The 22535-nt window shown below is 36.5% G+C and overlaps 1 protein-coding gene across 2 annotated transcripts in view; it reads right to left on the bottom strand.

Annotated features, from left to right (window-relative positions):
* pds5b (PDS5 cohesin associated factor B) overlaps window positions 1-18677 on the bottom strand; it is a 75854-nt gene extending 57177 nt beyond the window's left edge. For both annotated transcript variants that reach the window (XM_062046967.1, XM_062046968.1), the window contains exon 1: window positions 18591-18677. The gene's annotated coding sequence lies outside the window, so the exon portion shown is untranslated. The remainder of the gene's footprint in view (window positions 1-18590) is intronic.
* Window positions 18678-22535: the final 3858 nt, after the last annotated feature.

Raw genomic sequence — 22535 nt, 5'->3', positions numbered from 1 at the left:
ATTTACTTTACAAAAGAGAAGTGTAGGATCAAGACTTTTGGAGCTCTTTGTTCAGTGGATCAGATGTTTGATGAAGCTTTGTGTCTATGTACCACCACTACTGTTTTCTGTTTATTTGTTACTGACTGTGGTAGGACACCTCTGCCTCTGTTTCACTTTATGTTGCTGGTAAATAATATGGTTGTAGTAGTAGGCTAAAGTTAAATTATTTAGTATGCACTAATTAAAGGGGCAGAGCTTTAAGAGACATTTTAGCTTTTATATTTTATAAGATATAATTTTTGTAAGAACCACAATTAATAAATATATTTCAGTGAATAACTTATTGTTCAAATCTGTATATACATATGTACATAAAGTGTTGTAATTATATTTTAAAATGGATGGATGGACGTTTAAAACAAAACTGTTATTATTAATTAGTAAGTATACATATTTTGAGCCTTTTTAGAGAAAATCATATCATTGTAGTAAATTATGCAAATTACTTGATGATGTCATGGTGACCACGCCCATAGCCACGCCCCCACCGCCACAGGTATCTTGGCAGTTTATGGGAAACACTGATACATATATACGTAACCATAAACACTCATAATGACCGGTTCCTGGACATGACGTCACGTGGAGACGTTGCTGGTTTTATTAGCAGAGAAGCATTATGGGCAGCGCACACTGTGTGTGGGTTCCCTCCGGGTACTCCGGCTTCCACCCACCTCCAAAGACATGCACCTGGGGATAGGCCCCTCCCACCTCCAAAGACATGCACCTGGGGATAGGTTGATTGGCAACACTAAATGGTCCCTAGTGTGTGAATGTTGTCTGTCTATCTGTGTTGGCCCTGTGATGAGGTGGCGACTTGTCCAGGGTGTACCCCGCCTTCCGCCAGAATGCAGCTGAGATAGGCTCCAGCACCCCCCCCGCCACCCCGAAAGGGACAAGCGGTAGAAAGTGAATGGACACACACGGAGTACTTACAAGCAGACACAGTGTGTAGACAGAAAAGGGAGAATGGACGCATTTTGGACTAAAAAATGACCATAAAGGTGAAGTTATAACACTGAAACACCCTCAGGAGGAGGTGCTTAAGACATGGCTAGCTAGCTAGCGGCTAACATCCATCCACAGTGTTTCAGCTACTTCTAAATCACTAATCCTCGCATCCATGGCGACAAATAAAGTGAATTTCTTACAAGTATGCTTCACTACACACCGTAATAGCTCACCGGCGTCACAATGTAAACAAACACCATGGGTGGATCTACACCTGACATCCACTGTAATGATACCAAGTACAATAGCGTATCTAGTCGATACTACTATGATTAAATCAATATTTGTTATAGTCACAAAATTATTTTCCTTTTTTTTCCATTTGTGTTATGTTTATAAAGTCAGTAAATACGTCCCTGGACACATGAGGACTTTGAATATGACCAATGTATGATCCTGTAACTACTTGGTATCGGATCGATACCTAAATGTGTGGTATCATCCAAAACTAATGTAAAGTATCAAAGAAGAGCATGAGACTTTAAACTGTTTTTAACTTTTAACTTTTTTAACTGCTTTTTATCTAACAAAATTGTTCTTAGGGTAATTTTGTATTTGCTTTTTTAATGTGTATTTTACTTCTGTTTTAAATTTTATTTTTTAGTCTGTCCTTTGCCTTTATTTCTTTGTGGTGTACAGCCCTTTGTTTTTCAACTGTGGTTGTTTTTAAAGGGCTTTATAAATAAAGTTGGTATGGTATGGTATGGTAAGAGAAGAATAAGTGATTGTTACATTTTAACAGAAGCGTAGATAGAACATGTTGAAACAGAAAATAAGCAGATATTAACAGTAAATGAACAAGTAGATTAATAATACATTTTTACAGTTATTCTTCCTTCATTTGTTACCAGATTGGCACCTTCTTTCTCTGGTATTACCACTTGCACCACTCCGCTAGCATCACAGCTAACGTTACCATGCCGCTACCTCTCCGCTCGGCGAGGGCGCGTGACGTTGCACTATGTGACGTATGTAAGAAGGTGCGCTTGTTTTATGTCTCTGTAAGAAGGAGAGACAAGAGTGAGAAGAGCCTGTAGTGTAATGCCTGCAGCTAAAAGCAACTGTGTGAGAACATATACTCCAATACTCAGGATATAGTCATTTTCTATATCGCACAAACCCGTGATATATCGAGTATATTCAATATATCGCCCAGCCCTAATTGTCTTCATTATAACACTTATATAAGACTTTTAAAGTCATTTTGATAATAGGCTAATATAACTGATATAGACACTTACATCTAGGGATGATACTCGAAACCGGTTTTCCCGGTTGTTCGATAAGAAAATAACAGAGTCCTTGGACTCGAATCCCTTTTTGAGAACCGGTACCCGTTATCGAGACCACTATAGTAAAGAAAAGAGTTGGTTCTTTATTCGAATCCCTCGGAACGAATCCCGTCCCGACCAGAAATGCTCCGTGTGACATCACAAGAAATCAGTCACGTAGCTCAGTCATTAGGCGCAGATAGCGAAAGCAGGAAAACAATGGACGGGAAAAAGCGCTCCAATGTGTAATAAAGTTCAAAACAAAAAGGTATAATCCAATGAATAACTTTACTGAGAGATTTGAGCAGGGTACAAACTCATGAAGAACACTTTTACGACCCACCGGAAACATAGCAACCAGGCTAGCAACGCACCTCCTTTACGGCAGCTGGCGCAACGTTCTTATAGCAACCGCAGCACATACATATATATACAACACATCTCCCTTTTTTAACTTTTGTTTTTCACACTGTATATGTGTTGTCTGTCTAATTATAAATTATGCAGACGAGGCGTGTTGGCTGAGTTCTTGACGTTTACTTTCACGGGTGACGACATGCAACAACACTTTTCGGGGCTACCGCGCATGCTCGTCACTCCCGTTGCATGATGGGTAGTGTAGTTGTTATATTCCCTAGCTCATAACATCTTTCCCCCTATAAAGAAATAATGTTAACTCAATAAAGTGTATTTCTTTTTTTAGCTTTAACTTTTCATTTTTTAGCATTGTAACCACATTTGCAAACAACTTTTCTCTTCATAGAATTTTCTTTCTTTCTTTAAAGTGCAAAAATGTCAAAGCATCATAAACAGTTATGTCAAATAGCAGCAGAATTGCACTTCTTGGAGAGCTGTATTATTTCCAGTTTTGTGCCCAAGGTACTGATTTTATTTAACACTATATTATTATTTATACACCTATAGTGATCACAGAGACAGGTTGTTTTTGTGTTACTGTATATATTTGTTTTAATGAAAAATCCCACTTAATATACTTTGGGTAACAACAGTCAATGTTTATTTATTTTATTTTATTTTTTTAGGGGGGTAACAGTCAATATTTATTTATTTATTAGATTAAATTGTTTTCTTATATAATAAAAGTGAGCTTTTGTTAAACCAAATATTGTGTTTTTTTTCCATATACAACAACCTATCTGGACTCGATAAGAGAATCGATAAGGAATCGGTTCGATAAGAGGATTCGATAATAGACTCGAACTCGATAATTTCTTATCAAACATCATCCCTACTTACATCATGTGTTGACTTCATTATAACACTTATATAAGGCCTACAATTTTTTTGCGGCTCCAGACTAGGGATGTCCCGATCCGATATTTGGATCGGATCGGCCGCCGATATTTGCCAAAAAATGCGTATCGGCAAGGCATGGGAAAATGCCGATCCAGATCCAGTTTAAAAAAAACTACTGTCCGTGTTTTCCAACGCACCGATTTAAATAATACATTCCACTTTTCTGCTGCTCCCTAATTTCCGTTCCGCATTTTCCAGCACACCTTCAACCCATTCACAGGTCTGTGTCCTAACCGTTAAAACGGCCATGTGAATTAAAATTTACCGGTAAAAATGTCAGCTGTCTCTGTGCGATATAGAAAACATTTCACATACTGTCACATACATATATGCCCTCCCAGCAGAGAGGTAGCAGCATGGCTAACGTTAGCTGTGATGCTAGCGTAGCCGTGTGAGCGGTAATAATGAAGGAAGAATGAATGAATCCCCAGGAAAAACAGCAGGGGGTCCATCGTCTGGCGGTGGTTTGGCTTCAAGTGGGAATATGTCGAACAGACAACCGTAATTTGTCAAGTGTGGGGCAAAAGCCTTGCTATAAAAAGTAGCATTACTGCTAATATGTAGCATCATTTGAAAAGTCCCCTGCTAGAGAATGAAGAGTGTTTGAAACTCCGCACGTCAACATCTCCATTCGGTGCCACACGCCCACACCATCAAAATGCCGAGGCAAACATTTCCAGATCAACACCGTATGAAAAAAATAGTGATTTTTTTTCTTGTGATTTCCCTCTCTGCATTAAAGTTTAAAAGTAGCATATATTAATGCAGTATGAAGAAGAATGTTTTAATGTAGAGCAGGGGTCACCAACGTGGTGCCCGCGGGCACCAGGTAGCCCGTAAGGACCAGATGAGTAGCCCGCAGGCCTGTTCTAAAAATAGCTCAAATAGCAGCACTTACCAGTGAGCTGCCTCTATTTTTTACATTTTATTTATTTACTAGCAAGCTGGTCTCTCTTTGCCCGACATTTTTAATTCTAAGAGAGACAAAACTCAAATAGAATTTGAAAATCCAAGAAAATATTTTAAAGACTTGGTCTTCACTTGTTTAAATAAATTCATTAATTTTTTTACTTTGCTTCTTATAACTTTCAGAAAGACAATTTTAGAGAAAAAATACAACCTTAAAAATGATTTTAGGATTTTTAAACACATATACCTTTTTACCTTTTAAATTCCTTCCTCTTCTTTCCTGACAATTTAAATCAATGTTCAAGTAAAAAAATTTTATTGTAAAGAATAATAAATAAAGTTTAATTTAATTCTTCATTTTAGCTTCTGTTTTTTCGACGAAGTATATTTGTGAAATATTTCTTCAAACTTATGATTAAAATTCAAAAAAATTATTCTGGCAAATCTAGAAAATCTGTAGAATCAAATTTAAATCTTATTTGAAAGTCTTTTGAATTTCTTTTAAAAATTTTGTTCTGGAAAATCTAGAAGAAATAATGATTTGTCTTTGTTAGAAATATAGCTTGGTCCAATTTGTTATATAGTCTAACAAAGTGCAGATTGGATTTTAGCCTATTTAAAACATGTCATCAAAATTCTAAAATTAATCTTAATCAGGAAAAATTACTAATGATGTTCCATAAATACTTTTTTGAATTTTTTCAAAAAGATTCGAATTAGCTAGTTTTTCTCTTCTTTTTTTCGGTTGAATTTTGAATTTTAAAGAGTTTGAAATTGAAGATAAACTATGTTTCAAAATGTAATTGTCATTTTTTCGTGTTTTCTCCTCTTTTAAACCATTAAATTAAGTGTAAATATCATTAATTATCAATAATAACATAGAGTTAAAAGTAAATTGAGCAAATTGGCTATTTCTGGCAATTTATTGAAGTGTGTATCAAACTGGTAGGCCTTCGCATTAATCAGTACCCAAGAAGTAGCTCTTGCTTTCAAAAAGGTTGGTGACCCCTGATGTAGACACATAGAATCATCATACTGCTGTGATTATATGCATCAAGTGTTCATTCAAGGCTAAGGCAAAATATCCAGATATATATCGTGTATCGCGATATGGCCTTAAAATATCGCGATATTAAAAAAAAGGCCATATCGCCCAGCCCTAGTTCAATGATGCCATTTCTGTTTGTCATGTATAATTATGTCTATTTTGTGTTAATCCTTGAATAAACAGGTAAGTTTCTTGTTACCAACCATTGTGTATTATTCAAACTCACCTAATTCAGCTGGCGAGTTGTTATCAAGAGTACTAAAACCCTTTTCAACATGAATCTGACAACTAAATAACTTTAAACTTGAATACATGCTCGGATAGGCCAGTATCGGTATCGGATCGGAAGTGCAAAAACCTGGATCGGGACATCCCTACTCCAGACAGATTAGTTTTTTTGGTCCAATATGGCTCTTTCAACATTTTGGGTTGCTGACCCCTGGCCTAATGCAACCCTCAATTGAACATGTCTATCTATCCTAGGCGCTTTGCAGTCCAGTAGTACTATGTGTACTGAGCTCCATGTAGTATCAGTCACATACCATGAGTGGCATCACATCACATCCGATGACCTCATCATGCTACTTATACACATGCCAGAAGGACCCTGATGTTGACAGGTGTTTAATGGCGTGAGTCCCCAAGACCCACAAATGGGGATTTTTTTTTAAATCAGACCTCAGAAAATTCAGTGCCACAAAAAGAGGCTGTTTGCAAACTTTACGGCCACGCCTCGAAGGTTGCTAACTTTCCAAAGTATTCTTTTTTGTTTTGGTCACAACAGCTGAGCACCTTTAAAATATTCATTTATTTCTACAAAACCCCAAAAGCAGTGAAGTTGTCACGTTGTGTAAATGGTACATAAAAAGAGAATACAATGATTTGCAAATCCTTTTCAACTTATATTCAATTGAATAGACTGCAAAGACAAGATATTTCATGTTCACACTGAGAAACTTTGGTACTTTTTGCAAATATTAGCTCATTTGGGATTTGATGCCTGCAACATGTTTAAAAAAAAGCTGGCACAAGTGGCAAAAAAGACTGAGGAAGTTGAGGAATGCTCATCAAAGACTTATTTGGAACATCCCACAGGTGAACAGGCTAATTAGGAACAGGTGGGTGCCATGATTGGGTATAAAAGCAGCTTCCATGAAATGCTCAGTCATTCACAAACAAGGACGGGGCGAGGGTCACCACTTTGTCAGCAAATGCCTGAGCAAATTGTTTAAGAACAACATTTCTCAACCAGCTATTGCAAGGAATTTAGAGATTTCACCATCTACGCTCCGTAATATCATCAAAAGGTTCAGAGAATCTGGAGAAATCACTTCACGTAAGCCATAATATTACACACCTTGGATCCCTCAGGCGGTACTGCATCAAAAAGCCACATGAGTGTGTAAAGGATATCACCACATGGGCTCAGGATCACTTTAGAAACCCACTGTCAGTAACTACAGTTGGTCGCTACATCTGTAAGTGCAAGCTAAAACTCTACTATGCAAAGCCAAAGCCATTTATCAACAACACCCAGAAACGCCGCCGGCTTCGCTGGGCCCGGACTCATCTAAGATGGACTGATGCAAAGTGGAAAAGTGTTCTGTGGTCTGACGAGTCCACATTTCACATTGGTTTTGGAAACTGTGGACGTCGTGTCCTCCGGAACAAAGAGGAAAAGAACCATCCAGGCTGTTCTAGGGTGAAAGTGTAAAAGGCAGCATGTGTGATGGTATGGGGGTGTATTAGTGCCCAAGGCATGGGTAACTTAGGAGCACAGCAAGTTCTCTGCGGGGGATAACTTTTTACCAGTGAAAGCAACAACCAGCACCACACTGAAATGAAGGAAGGAAGCAACATCACACAGTAAAGTAGAGGGGGGGGGATTACCCACATATGCGGTCCTCTCCAAGGTTTCTCATAGTCATTCACATCGACGTCCCACTGGGGTGAGTTTTTCCTTGCCCTTATGTGGGCTCTGTACCGAGGATGTCGTTGTGACTTGTGCAGCCCTTTGAGACACTTGTGACTTAGGGCTATATAAATAAACATTGATTGATTGATAAACAACATGTAACACACTTACACACTACTACTACCACGTGGGAATAATGAACAACAAATCAATGATCGAAGTTACAAATATCGACAGTAACGTGACCAAGTTACGTTAGTAACTATCAGGTCAATACCACAGTAGTTAGAACAATATTTACTATTAAAAAAATCTCTTGTTTTTGTTATTGTTTACAAAGTCAGGAAATAAGTCCCTGAACACAGGAAGGGAGGGCAAAAACCTGTGGATTTCCCACGGAACCAATTTCATTGATATTATTACACCGTCATCCTTTGTTTTTGTCGGATTAAAATCGTGATCAAACATCATTAATTAATTAATTTCGAACATTTGAAATATCAGTATTGGTGTGACTGATACCGCCCCTGTAACTAGTTGGCATTGGATCCATACCCATATCTGCGGTATCACCCTTAACCGGGGGTCGGCAAACCGCGGCTCGAAAGCTCCGTGGAGCTTTATCAAAAATTTATGAAAATTGAAAAAAGTGGGGGGGGAAATATATATTTTTTGTTTGAATATAGTTTCTCAGTGTTTCCCATAAACTGCCAAGATACCTGTGGCGGTGGGGGCGTGGTCACCATGACATCATCGAGTAATTTGCATAATTTACTACATTAATATGATTTTCTCTAAAAAGGGTAAAAAAATGTATACTTACTAATTAATAATAACAGTTTTGTTTTAAACATCCATCCATCCATCCATTTTACAATATAATTACAACACTTTATGTACATATTTATATACAGATTTGAACAATAAGTTATTCACTGAAATATATTTATTAATTGTGGTTCTTACAAAAAATATATCTTATAAAAATATAAATGCTAAAATGTCTCTTAAAGCTCTGCCCCTTTAATTAGTGCATACTAAATAATTTAACTTTAGCCTACTACTACAACCATATTATTTACCAGCAACATAAAGTGAAACAGAGGCAGAGGTGTCCTGCCACAGTCAGTAACAAATAAACAGAAAACAGTAGTGGTGGTAGATAGACACAGAGCTTCATCAAACATCTGATCCACTGAACAAAGAGCTCCAAAAATCTTGATCCTAAACTTCTCTTTTGATCTGAACAGCCAATATGGGCATCTACATCAACTATATGATTTGCCTGAGAAGCTGGACAGGACAAAAAAAAACGTTAAAAAAAAAAAATTAAAATTTTGTGGCGGCCTTAATTCTTTCGTGGCGGGCCGCCACAAATAAATGAATGTGTGGGAAACGCTGGTTTCTGTAGGAGGACCAACATGACACAAATCTTCTAATTGTCAGAAATACCACTGTTAACATTAAACTAGGGCTGCAACTAACGATTAATTTGATAATCGATTAATCTGTCGATTATTACTTCGATTGATCGATTAATAACCGGATAAAAGAGACAAACTACATTTCTATCCTTTCCAGCATTTTATTTTTAAAAAAACGGCATACTGGCACCATACTTATTTTGATTATTGTTTCTCAGCTGTTTGTAAATGTTGCAGTTTATAAATAAAGATTTATTTAAAAAAAAATTTAAATAAAAAGCCTCTGCGCATGCGCATAACATAGATCCAACGAATCGATGACTAAATTAATCGGCAACTATTTTTGTAATCGATTTTAATCGATTAGTTGTTGCAGCCCTACATTAAACACGCTTCACTGATGAGAATATTTGGCCAGCGCCGCTTTGTCCTACTAATTTTGGCGTTCATTGAACTCATCGTAGTTTGTTTACATGTGCAACTGCCACAGAAAAATGTGTTTTATGCCACTCATTCTTTGTCTCATTATGTCCACCAAAAGTTTTATACTATGTGTGAATATGGTTTCTGTAGGAGTACAAACATGACACAAACCTTCCTGAATGTTAGCAAGCCCACTGTTTAATATGTTTGTGTTGATGCTTCACTGATGAGAGAATTTGACGAGCGCCGTTTCATCCCACTAATTTTGGCAGTCCTTGAACTCACCATAGTTGTGCGGACTGTGACGCAACCGTTTGTTTACATGTACAACTTACTCCGACGCTGCCACAGAAAGACGTGTTTTATGCCCACCGAACATTTTATACTGTGTGTGAATGCACAAAGGTGAGCTTTGTTGATGTTATTGACTTGTGTGGAGTGCTAATCAGGCATATTTGGTCAGGGCATGACTGCAAGCTAATCCATGCTAACATGCTATTTGGGCTCGCTGTATGCACATATTGCAGCATTATGCCTCATTTAATTTCCTTTACTTATGTCCTCTGTGTATTTAATTTACATACCTCATGACACATTATCTGCATGTAATATTGGCTGCATTTTGTTGTTCCAGACCACAGCAAACATTACCCAGCTTGCAATGATTGTAATACAAACCCCGTTTCCATAGGAGTTGGGAAATCGTGTTAGATGTAAATATAAACGGAATACAATGATTTGCAAATCCTTTTCAACCCATATTCAGTTGAATGCCCTACAAAGATAAATAATGATAAATGGGTTATACTTGTATAGCGCTTTTCTACCTTCAGGGTACTCAAAGCGCTTTGACACTATTTCCACATTCACACACTGATGCCGGGAGCTGCCATGCAAGGCGCTAACCAGCAGCCATCAGGAACAAGGGTGAAGTGTCTTGCCCAAGGACACAACGGATGTGACTAGGATGGTAGAAGGTGGGGATTGAACCCCAGTAACCAGCAACCCTCCGATTGCTGGCACGGCCACTCTACCAACTTCGACAAGATATTTGATGTTCAAACTCGTGTTCGATGTTCAAAAACGGTTTTTGCCTTGGATAGGAGAGTTTTAACATGCACTTACAGATGTCGCGACCAACTGTAGTTACTGACAGTGGGTTTCTGAAGTGTTCCTGAGCCCATGTGGTGATATCCTTTACACACTGATGTGGCTTGTTGATGCAGTACAGCCTGAGAGATGGAAGGTCACGGGCTTAGCTGCTTACGTGCAGTGATTTCTCCAGATTATCTGAACCCTTTGATGATATTACGGAGCGTAGATGGTGAAATCCCTCAATTCAAAGGTTTTTCTTAAACTGCTCAAAAATTTGCTCAGGCATTTGTTGACAAAGTGGTGACCCTCGCCCCATCCTTGTTTGTGAACGACTGAGCATTTCATGGAATCTACTTTTATACCCAATCATGGCACCCACCTGTTCCCAATTTGCCTGTTCACCTGTGGGATGTTCCAAATAAGTCTTTGATGAGCATTCCTCAACTTTATCAGTATTTATTGCCACCTTTCCCAACTTCTTTGTCACGTGTTGCTGCCATCAAATTCTAAAGTTAATGATTATTTGAAAAAAAAAAAAAGTTTATCAGTTTGAACATCAGATATGTTGTCTTTGTAGCATATTCAACTGAATATGGCTTGAAAATGATTTGCAAATCCTTGTATTCCGTTTATATTTACATCTAACACAATTTCCCAACTCATATGGAAACGGGGTTTGTAAATCCATTAGAAGATGTTTCCTTTAACTTGGACACACACATTTGGCCTTAAGCCAGTCATTTCCAGGACTTATCTCACCCTCTGAGAAGTTTTACTAATGTGTTCCAATATTGTCAAAATGTATACTGCTAATACGGTACATTTTTAGTCTACTTTATACCGGCATTATCCTTCCCATCCTTTGTAACTGAGCTACTGTGTGGAACAATTTCCCTTGTGGATCAATGAAGTTTGTCTAAGTCTAAGAGCATTATTGACCCTGTCAAGTTGATATTTGACAACTCAGTCGGACATTAATTTGACATTAGTTGAGTGCAGTGTTTCCCACACAATCATTTATTTGTGGCGGCCCGCCACGAAAGAATTAGGTCCGCCACAAATAAAATAAAATAAAAATAAACATTTTTTTTGTTAATTTTTTTTTTTTTTTTGTCCTGTCCAGCTTCTCAGGCAAATCATATAGTTGATGTAGATGCCCATATAGGCTGTTCAGATTTACATTACAAAAGAGAAGTGTAGGATACTTCTCTTGTTGCCTTATTTGTATTTGACCACTACTGTTTTCTGTTTATTTGTTACTGACTGTGGCAGGACACCTCTGCCTCTGTTTCACTTTATGTTGCTGGTAAATAATATGGTTGTAGTAGTGGGCTAAAGTTGAATTATTTAGTATGCACTAATTAAAGGGGCAGAGCTTTAAGATACATTTTAGCTTTTATATTTTATAAGATATATTTTTTGTAAGAACCACAATTAATAAATATATTTCAGTGAATAACTTATTGTTCAAATCTGTATATAAATATGTACATAAAGTGTTGTAATTATATTGTAAAATGGATGAATGGATGGACGTTTAAAACAAAACTGTTATTATAAATTAGTAAGTATACATTTTTTGAGCCTTTTTAGAGAAAATCATATCATTGTAGTAAATTATGCAAATTACTCGATGATGTCATGTTGACCACGCCCATAGCCACGCCCCCACCGCCACAGGTATCTTGGCAGTTTATGAGAAACACTGGAGCGAATGGAATGAAGAAGAACCGAAGCACGAATAGGGATGATGCTCGAAACCGATTTTCCTGGTTGTTCGATAAGAAAAGAACCAAGTCCTCGGACTCTAATCCCTTTTTGAGAACCGGTACCCGTTATCGAGACCACTATAGTAAAGAAAAAGAGTTGGTTCTTTATTCGAATCCCTGGTAACGAATCCCGTCCCGACAAGAAATGCCCCGTAGGACATCACAAGAAATGACGTCACGTAGCTCAGTCATTTGTCATGGTGGGGTGCAGCGTGCTGCGGTTCGTTCTCCCGGGACGCAAAACTGACGGCTCCGGACGAAAGCGTGCAGGTAGGAGATTATTTATTCCTCATAAATCATACACATTACAGCAGACGGGAACGAAACAAAAGGAAAGCGTGCCGTTCGCACGGGAAGCCAAAGCAAAAACGTACTTAGCACAGGAATACTAGAAGCTAAGGTAACTTAGCACAGGAGTGATGCGCTCAAAAAGCAGAATGCCAACGTAACTGTTGCAAATGCAAACAATGAAGCCACGACGAGTGACCGGAAAAGGCAGGCTTAAATAGAGTCTCTGATGAGCAACAGGTGCGCGTACAAGGCAGGTGGTAACCATGGTGACTAAAACAAACCCCTGAAGTGCACAAAACAACTAAGGAAGTCCAAAACTAACAGAACATAACTAAACAAAACGTGATCCGACAAATATATACATCGTTTACTGACCTTTTTATAATAAAATCTATCTGTGAATTAGTATATACAACAGTTTTGTAATATGTAATTAATTAATTCAGTCATTATTAATATACTGAGATGAAGAATATCTTATTTTCAATAAGGTTGAAAGTATTTCTCATAATTCTTCTTCTTTGTACTTTGTAAGCACTATTCATTTGAACAACCTCTTAAAGTGGATCATATCAGTACAATGTTTAACTTCTTTACTTAATCCATTCCATCATTTAATTCCACGACATTTTAGCTGTTTGCAATTTTACCAAATCATCGAACTTTAATATTTTTGACTCAATAAATAAAGTGTTAGTATGTTCCAATAGCTGTAGTTAGTATGTTCCAATAACAGCAGAAGTGCACTTTTTGGAGAGCTGTATTATTTTCAGTTTTGTGCCCAAGGGACTGATATTATTTAACACTATATTATTATTTATACACCTATAGTGATCACAGAGACAGGCTGTTTTTGTGTTACTGTATATATTTGTTTTTCTGAAAAATACCACTTAATATACTTTGGGTAACAACAGTCAATATTTTTTTTTTTAGGGGGCTAACAGTCAATATTTATTAGATTGTATTTTTTTCTTATATAATAAAAGTGAGCTTTTGTTAAACCAAATATTGTGTGTTTTTTTCCATATACAACAACCTATCTGGATTCAATAAGAGAATCGATAAGGTATCGGTTCGATAAGAGGATTCGATAATAGGCTCGAACTCGATAATTTCTTATCAAACATCATCCCTATTCGCGGCACAGTGGTTGAAAAACACTGATATACTGTATATAAAATATGTATATAATACATATATGTTATATTGCTACTACGGTACATTTTTAGTCTACTTTATACCGGCATTATCCTTTCCATCCTTACACTTTCCTTCCTTTGTAACTGAGCTACTGTGTGGAACAATTATCGTGGCTCAATGAAGTTTGCCTAAGTCTAAGACAGTGGTTCTTAACCAGGGTTCGATCGAACCCTAGGGGTTCGGTGAGCCGGCCTCAGGGGTTCGGCGGAGGTCAAGACACACCCGACTCATCGTGTAAATACAAACTTCTCCCTATCGGCGTATTACGGATACGGCAACAGCAGAAGTCAGACTGATTTGCAGGTGTGTCATTTGTTGTGAGTTTATGCACTGTGTTGGTTTTGTTGTTTGAACAAGGTGATGTTCATGCACGCTTCATTTTATGCACCAGTAAAAAAAACATGGTAACACTTTAGTATGGGGAACATATTCACCATTAATTAGTTGCTTATTAACATGCAAATTAGTAACATATTGGCTCATTATTAAGTACTTATTAATGCCTTATTCGTCATGGCCTCATTATAACCCTAACCCTCTAACCCTAACCAAATAACTCAAAATTAAGTGTTTTTTACTTAGAATATGTTCTCCTAGTGTCCAAATATCTCTAAATTAAGTCTTTGTTACTTAGAATATGTTCCCCTAGTGTCCAAAAAACTCAAAATTAAGTGTTTTTTTACTTAAAATATGTTCCCCATACTAAAGTGTTACCAAAAACATAACTTTGTCTTGAATTTGAAAAAAAAAAACATTTTATTTTTCACTAAAGAAGGGTTCGGTGAATGCGCATATGAAACTGGTGAGGTTCGGTACCCCCAACAAGGTTAAGAACCACTGGTCTAGTCTCTTACGTGAATGAGCTAAATAATATTATTTGATATTTTACGGTTATGTGTTAATAAATTCACACATAAGTCGCTCCTGAGTATAAGTCACACCCCCGGCCAAACTGTGAAAAAAACGGCGACTCTTAGTCGGAAAAATATGGTACTCGTTAGCAAAAAAAATTGTTAACCCAAATAGGTGAAATTGGATAATCTCGCAACACACTAGCGTGATTTTATTTAACACTATATTATTATTTATACACCTGTAGTGTTCACAGAGACAGGTTGTTTTTGTGTTACTGTATATATTTGTTTTTCTGAAAAATACCACTTAATATACTTTGGGTAACAGTCAATATTTACTTTTTTATTAGATTGTATTTTTTTCTTATATAATAAAAATGAGCTTTTGTTAAACCAAATATTGTGTGTTTTTTTTTTCCATATACAACAACCTATCTGGACTCGATAAGAGAATTGATAAGAGAATCGATTAGATAAGAGCAGGGGTGTCCAAACTTTTTCCACTGAGGGCCGCACACGGAAAAATTAAAGGATGCTGGGGCCATTTTGATATTTTTCATTTTCAAACCATAACAAAATATATGGATTTTGTTTTTTTTTACCTTTAGGGCTCCCGGGGACCATAAAAGGTCTAAGTCGTTAAAATGTAAAAAAAAAACAAGTCGAATTATTATATATATATATTTTTTTTTTTAACGCTTACAGTAAATCTCTACAGTATATCAACTTCAGGTTGAAATAAAGTTAAAAAAACCAAAAAGGTTTTATGCCTTTTCTGTCAAAGACGACTTTGTTTTTTATAATAAAACTGAAATATGCAGTATTTCCCCCACTGTTTGATGTGAAGTAATTAGAGCAGGGGTGGGCAATTAATTTTTACCGGGGTCCGCATGAGCAACCCGAGCACTGCTGGAGGGCCACATCGACAATATTTCAATTAAATGTTGCTCAATATTATTTTTGATATAAACCGTAAGATAAATAATAATAATAATAATTAATAATAATAGTAATACTTCAACATAGTGTGTGTAACAGCATTCCATGACTAATATAAATAAATTAACATTAATAATAAATGACAGTAAAATAAGCACACGTATGACTGAGGAGTCATAGTGTAACTTTGTGTGGTGTTTGAGTTGTCCGACTTTTTGTGTGGCCATAAACGCACCAGTGGTTTAGTGCTATGCATGTTGGTGAAAGATGACAAGTTGGTCTTGGCCTGGTTTGTACGGCAGAAAATGACTAGTTTTTTGAGATAGGAGTGTTTTACTCATGTTTTTGGTGTGGTTATGTCCAAATATAAACAGTTTTGCTCAATAAAGTGATCGATATAATTCCTGGCCTCGAAGCATCTCGATAGACGTTACAATAATTGAACGGTGTTCAATTGAACGGTGTTGACGAACACCGTTAGGGCCGCTGGTTGTCACTGTCACTCAAAGTTGCATTGCAAAATTACATAGAATAAATATGTTTATTTTGTTTAGAATTCAGATGGGATTTGATTTGGTGCGCGGCATATATTTGCTGCGCGCAGCGGACGCTTGAGCAGTGCGCAATTGCGCAGGCGCACACCTTAGAGGGAACGTTGCTTGGCAGTCCATGTCTTGTTGGAAACACGCCATTCCTCATCAACTTTTCTCTTTTTAGCGTCTCGGGTGTAAACCGTGCATCACTTGTCGCTGCATGTGCACCTTCACTCGCAGGTTACACACGCCCATAAATAATACTTTTCAAAATAAAAGCAGCACAGTTGTATTGCGCGCACGACATAGATGTTTTTTCAACTTTATTTTGTAATTTGTGATTGCAGCTGTTCACATTCACTCACAATCACGCACATGCATACGTCCACACGGAAGTAATACAAATAACGATTTTCAAAACAAAAGCGGCACCGTTGTATTGCACACTCGACATAGATACTTTTTAAAATCTATTTTGTAATTTATAATTGGCCGCAGAATGCCCAGGTCTGAATTAGAGCCTTAAAAAGATCAATAATGCAGGACACCATTCATTATTATTTTTGAGTAATCAAAGTGAAAAGACAAACAAAATCCCATTAAATATATTTGGGACCCAAAAGGTTTGTATCATAAAGTGATACATTTTTATTAGTTTTTTTTTACTTTCAACACTTAAGTTACGAGATCAACTTCAGATACACGACCGTTCAAAAGTTTGGGGTCACATTGAAATGTCCTTATTTTTGAAGGAAAAGCACTGTACTTTTCAATGAAGATAACTTTAAACTAGTCTTAACTTGAAAGAAATACACTCTATACATTGCTAATGTGGTAAATGACTATTCTAGCTGCAAATGTCTGGTTTTTGGTGCAATATCTACATAGGTGTATAGAGGCCCATTTCCAGCAACTATCACTCCAGTGTTCTAATGGTACAATGTGTTTGCTCATTGGCTCAGAAGGCTAATTGATGATTAGAAAACCCTTGTGCAATCATGTTCACACATCTGAAAACAGTTGCGCTCGTTACAGAAGCTACAAAACTGACCTTCCTTTGAGCAGATTGAGTTTCTGGAGCATCACATTTGTGGGCTCAATTAAAACGCTCAAAATGGCCAGAAAAAGAGAACTTTCATCTGAAACTCGACGGACTATTCTTGTTCTTAGAAATGAAGGCTATTCCACAAAATTGTTTGGGTGACCCCAAACTTTTGAACGGTAGTGTATATCTGTCGATTTTACGTTTGAACTATTATTTTGTTTGTTTTATGCTCTTTTGTCAACGAAAACGTTGATGTTTTTGTATGGCAACCACACAATAATTTCCACATAAAACATTTTAAAGTTAAATAATTGGAGCCTTGAATAGGTCAATAATTCATAATAACATTGAGTTCTTGATAGGCTCCAGCGACCCCGAAGGGGATAAGCGGTAGGAAATGGATGGATGGATGGCAGAAAAAGAAAAAAAACAGCCTGCATGGCAGCTTTTGTCAACATTACAACTTTTGCTAGTCAGATTTCACCTCATTCCACTTTTTTTTAATGTTTTTATTTATTTTTGCAATAGCATTTCCAGTAAACTATTAGCTGCGGGCCGCACTTTGGACACCCCTGGATTCGATAATGGGCTCGAACTCGATAATTTCTTATCAAACATTATCCTTACTCGCGGCACAGTGGTTGAAAAACACTGATATACTGTATATAAAATATGTATATAATACATATATGTTATATTGCTACTACGGTACATTTTTAGTCTACTTTATACCGGCATTATCCTTTCCATCCTTACACTTTCCATCCTTTATAACTGAGCTGCTGTGTGGAACAATTATTGTGGATCAATGAAGTTTGCCTAAGTCTAAGAGTATTATTGACCTTGTCAAGTTGACATTTGACAACTCAGTCGGACATTAATTAGACATTAGTTGAGTGAATGGCGTGAAGAAGAACCGAAGCACGAATAACAGTTTATTTCAACAACCATCGCAGTGAAAAAAGCGCCTTGTTCGCAACTTCCAAAAAAAAAGCCGCCATTAAAGTTTTGAAGGGTGAAATGTGCCGACATGACACAAGAAAAGAGGTTATAAAAGGTGACGTGTTGCTGGTTCATATCGACGTGCTAATCCGGCTAAGCTAACTGTGCTAGCCGAGGAGCTAACGCTGCTAGCCGAGTGATGATGACAGAGGGCGGGCGGCGAGGAACAAAACACCGCACTGGACCACCGTTACTTCGCCCTAAATAGTCTCTAAATAGTCCCCGCCATCCCTTGGAGGCACAGTGGACACACGGCGTGTGGAGCCGCCCGCTACCGCCGGACGAGCTAGCGTGTAGCGGCGAGGAAGCGTCCGCTCAGCCAGCGAGGAGGTGCGGACCCCCGCACCCCGGCAAGGCGCGCTGCGACCCGGCAACAGGGGGAGAGGAGCTCCGCCGCCAGCGTTCCACTCTTCCAACGCGCCTTAGCCGCGGCGCTGTTTTTTTTGTTTGCGGCAGCGACGATGCGAGTAAAAGTGTTGAATGAGTGCGTTTCTTTTACCTGTTTTGTGATGAATTGTGATGAATTGGCGTCCTCTCTGCAGCGCGCGTCCCCTCCTGCCTCCAAAATGGCGCCAATGCGTGAAGGCGGACGGCGTCGCAGCGCCCCCCGCAGGCGCTCGACGGGAGCGCCGCACATCGTGGCGCGTTCAAAGACACCGCGTCGGCGCGTAAACGGGGGAATTCTGCGTTCGCACAATCTTTTTTATTTTTTTTAAATTTAAATCAACATAGAAAAAACACAAGAAACACTTTCAACTAGTGCAGGGGTGTCCAAACTTTTTCCACTGAGGGCCGCACACGGAAAAATTAAAGCATGTGGGGGCCATTTTGATATTTTTCATTTTCAAACCATAACAAAATATATGCATTTTTTATTTATTTCACCTTTAGGGGTCCCGGGGACCATAAAGGGTCTCAGTCATTAAAATGTTAAAAAATAAGTCAGATTATTATTTTTTTTAAATTATTTAGCGCTTACAGTAAATCTCTATATCAGGGGTCACCAACCTTTTTGAAACCAAGAGCTACTTCTTGGGTACTGATTAATGCGAAGGGCTACCAGTTTGATACACACTTAAATAAATTGCCAGAAATAGCCAATTTGCTCAATTTACCTTTAACTCTATGTTATTATTAATAATTAATGATATTTACACTTAATTGAACGGTTTAAAAGAGGAGAAAACACGAAAAAAAATGACAATTAAATTTTGAAACATAGTTTATCTTCAATTTCGACTCTTTAAAATTCAAAATTCAACCGAAAAAAAGAAGAGAAAAACTAACTCATTCGAATCTTTTTGAAAAAATTAAAAAAAGAATTTATGGAACATCATTAGTAATTTTTCCTGATTAAGATTAATTTTAGAATTTTGATGACATGTTTTAAATAGGTTAAAATCCAATCTGCACTTTGTTAGAATATATAACAAATTGGACCAAGCTATATTTCTAACAAAGACAAATCATTATTTCTTCTAGATTTTCCAGAACAAAAATTTTAAAAGAAATTCAAAAGACTTTGAAATAAGATTTAAATTTGATTCTACAGATTTTCTAGATTTGCCAGAATAATTTTTTTGAATTTTAATCATAATAAGTTTGAAGAAATATTTCACAAATATACTTCGTCGAAAAAACAGAAGCTAAAATGAAGAATTAATTTAAAATTTATTTATTATTCTTTGCAATAAAAAAAATAAATTTACTTGAACATTGATTTAAATTGTCAGGAAGGAAGAGGAAGGAATTTAAAAGGTAAAAAGGTATATGTGTTTAAAAATCCTAAAATCATTTTTAAGGTTGTATTTTTTCTCTAAAATTGTCTTTCTGAAAGTTATAAGTAGCAAAGTAAAAAAAATTAATGAATTTATTTAAACAAGTGAAGACCAAGTCTTTAAAATATTTTCTTGGATTTTCAAATTCTATTTGAGTTTTGTCTCTCTTAGAATTAAAAATGTCGGGCAAAGCGAGACCAGCTTGCTAGTAAATAAATACAATTAAAAAAATAGAGGCAGCTCACTGGTAAGTGCTGCTATTTGAGCTATTTTTAGAACAGGCCAGCGGGCTACTCATCTGGTCCTGACGGGCTACCTGGTGCCCGCGGGCACCGCGTTGGTGACCCCTGCTCTATATCAACTTCAAGTTGATATAAAGTATTACAAATTTAAAAACATGTTTTATGGCTTTTCTGTCTTAGTTTTTTTATAGTAAAACTGAAATATGCAGTATTTAGTAATTAGAGCCCTAAAAGATCAATAATGTAGGACACCATTGATTTTAATTCTTTCATATTTTTGAGTAATCACAGTGAAAAGATAAATAAAAAATCACTAAATATATTTGGGATCCAAAAGGTGCCCCACTCATAAAGTGACACATTTTTATTAGGTTTTTCTTTCACTTTCAACACTTAAGTTACGAGATCAACTTCAGATATATCTGTCCATTTTATGCTGGAACTAATATTTTGTTTGTTTTATGCGCTTTTGTCAAAGAAAACTTTGATGTTTTTATATGGCAACCACACAATATATGCAATATTTACAAAATAAAACATTTTAAAGTGAAATATTTGAAGTAATTGGAGCCCTGAAAATAATTCATTATAACATGGATTTTTTTGTCATTATTATTATTTTTTTTTGAGCAATGGCAAAAAAAAGAAAAATGAAGAAAGGCAAAAGAAAAAGCCTGCATGGCAGCTTTTGTGTCAACATTGCAACTTTTTCTCTTTAGATTTCACCTCATTCCACTTTTTTTAATGTTCTTTTTTATTTTTAGAATAGTATTTCCAGAATGTGTGGCGGGCCGGTAAACAATTAACTGCGGGCCGCAAATGGCCCCCGGGCCGCACTTTGGACACCCCTAACACTTAACCCCAAAACTCAAAATTGCGCTCAAGCGCCCCCTAGGAAGAAAACACAGACAAAACTGCCTGTAACTCCCAGTAGGAATGTCGTAGAGACATGAAACAAAAACCTCTATGTAGGTCTCACTTAGACCTAGATTTCATACACTGACAACCCCCAGCAAAAATCCACAGGAAGTTTGCAATTCCCCCTTCAAAACAAAAGTTGAGTAAAAACAGTCACCTTTTTTCAAACATGATCTCCTCTGAGCGCGTTTGTCGTGTCGGCTTCAAATTAGCACAGGAGAGAGATTGAACCCTTCTGATTAAAAGTTGATGAAAGAGTTTTAATTACTGCTCCGGTTTGGATTTTATGAGCCCTCAAAGTCAGTCCCGTCCATCGATGCTTGCAGCTTTAATTTTTTTTACATGAATTTGAAAGTAATTTAAGAAAACAGAAAATGCTATGTATAATTAATTTGGTATTTTTCTGTAAAAAATATAGAAGTATACATAGTTTGTCATCACTGGCATATTACTTAAAATAATTGTTTATTTGCAGATAATGTCTTCAATTCTACAGTTTTATAAACTATTTAAAAAAAAAATAGAAAAATTACAGTAGAAATTTAGAGTAAATTAACCATAAAAATAGGATTTTTTTTTTTTTTACAGTGTACCAATATTCTGGTTCCCACAACATGGACAATACAGTCTTCAAGGGCCACAGTCCCTGAAGCACACATGATTGTATGTGCTGCTGCTCCACTAACATTTTCATTAATTACTATTTTTTATGTAATTATTTTTATATTGTTTTACCTTTTTTTTTTTATTATCCAAGAAAATGTTTATTTATTTATCTTATTTATTTTATTTTTTTAAAGGACCTTATCTTCACCAGACCAGGTTGTCACTGAAATTAGATTTGTCGCAATTTCATTACAATTATTTTTATAGCGTGTCAACTATGTCGCAATTACAGTCCTGGAGTGGAAAAGACGCACATTGGCTTGCGCATCATAAATATTTACAATACAATCATTGAAAATATGAAGGCTGACGTCACCGGCGTGCTTTGTCTCTGGTAAATACAGCCTATAGGGGGCGCTCCAACACATACCTTTTTAAAGCCTCTGCACTGCAGCCAATAGCAGGGAATACATCCTTTTTTAAATTATTTAAATATTAGTGACACTACAATTTAGCATTATTTTTTTTCTTTCTATACATTTATTCTATATATATTTACAATAGCAGAAAATAAATCCAAGCAGGCATCCTATTAATTATTTTTTAAATATAATTGACACTAATAAAAGTGTCATTTTGTTTATCTATATAAATATTTTATCATATTTGTTTACAGTAGCAGAGAAGGTAACCATACATACATCCTATTAATTATTATTTCAATATTATTGACAATATAATAAAGCATTATTTTATTTATTTATCTCTTAATCTTTATTGTATATTTTACAATAGCAGAGAAGACATCTGAACATACATTCTACCATTAATTATTATTGAAATATTATTGACACTACAATAAAACATTCATTTTATATATATATATATATATATATATAT

Source organism: Entelurus aequoreus, linkage group LG05 (genome assembly GCF_033978785.1).
Source record: "Entelurus aequoreus isolate RoL-2023_Sb linkage group LG05, RoL_Eaeq_v1.1, whole genome shotgun sequence".
Taxonomy (NCBI): Eukaryota; Metazoa; Chordata; class Actinopteri; order Syngnathiformes; family Syngnathidae; genus Entelurus; species Entelurus aequoreus.
This window is presented reverse-complemented; position numbering and strand designations above follow the sequence as displayed.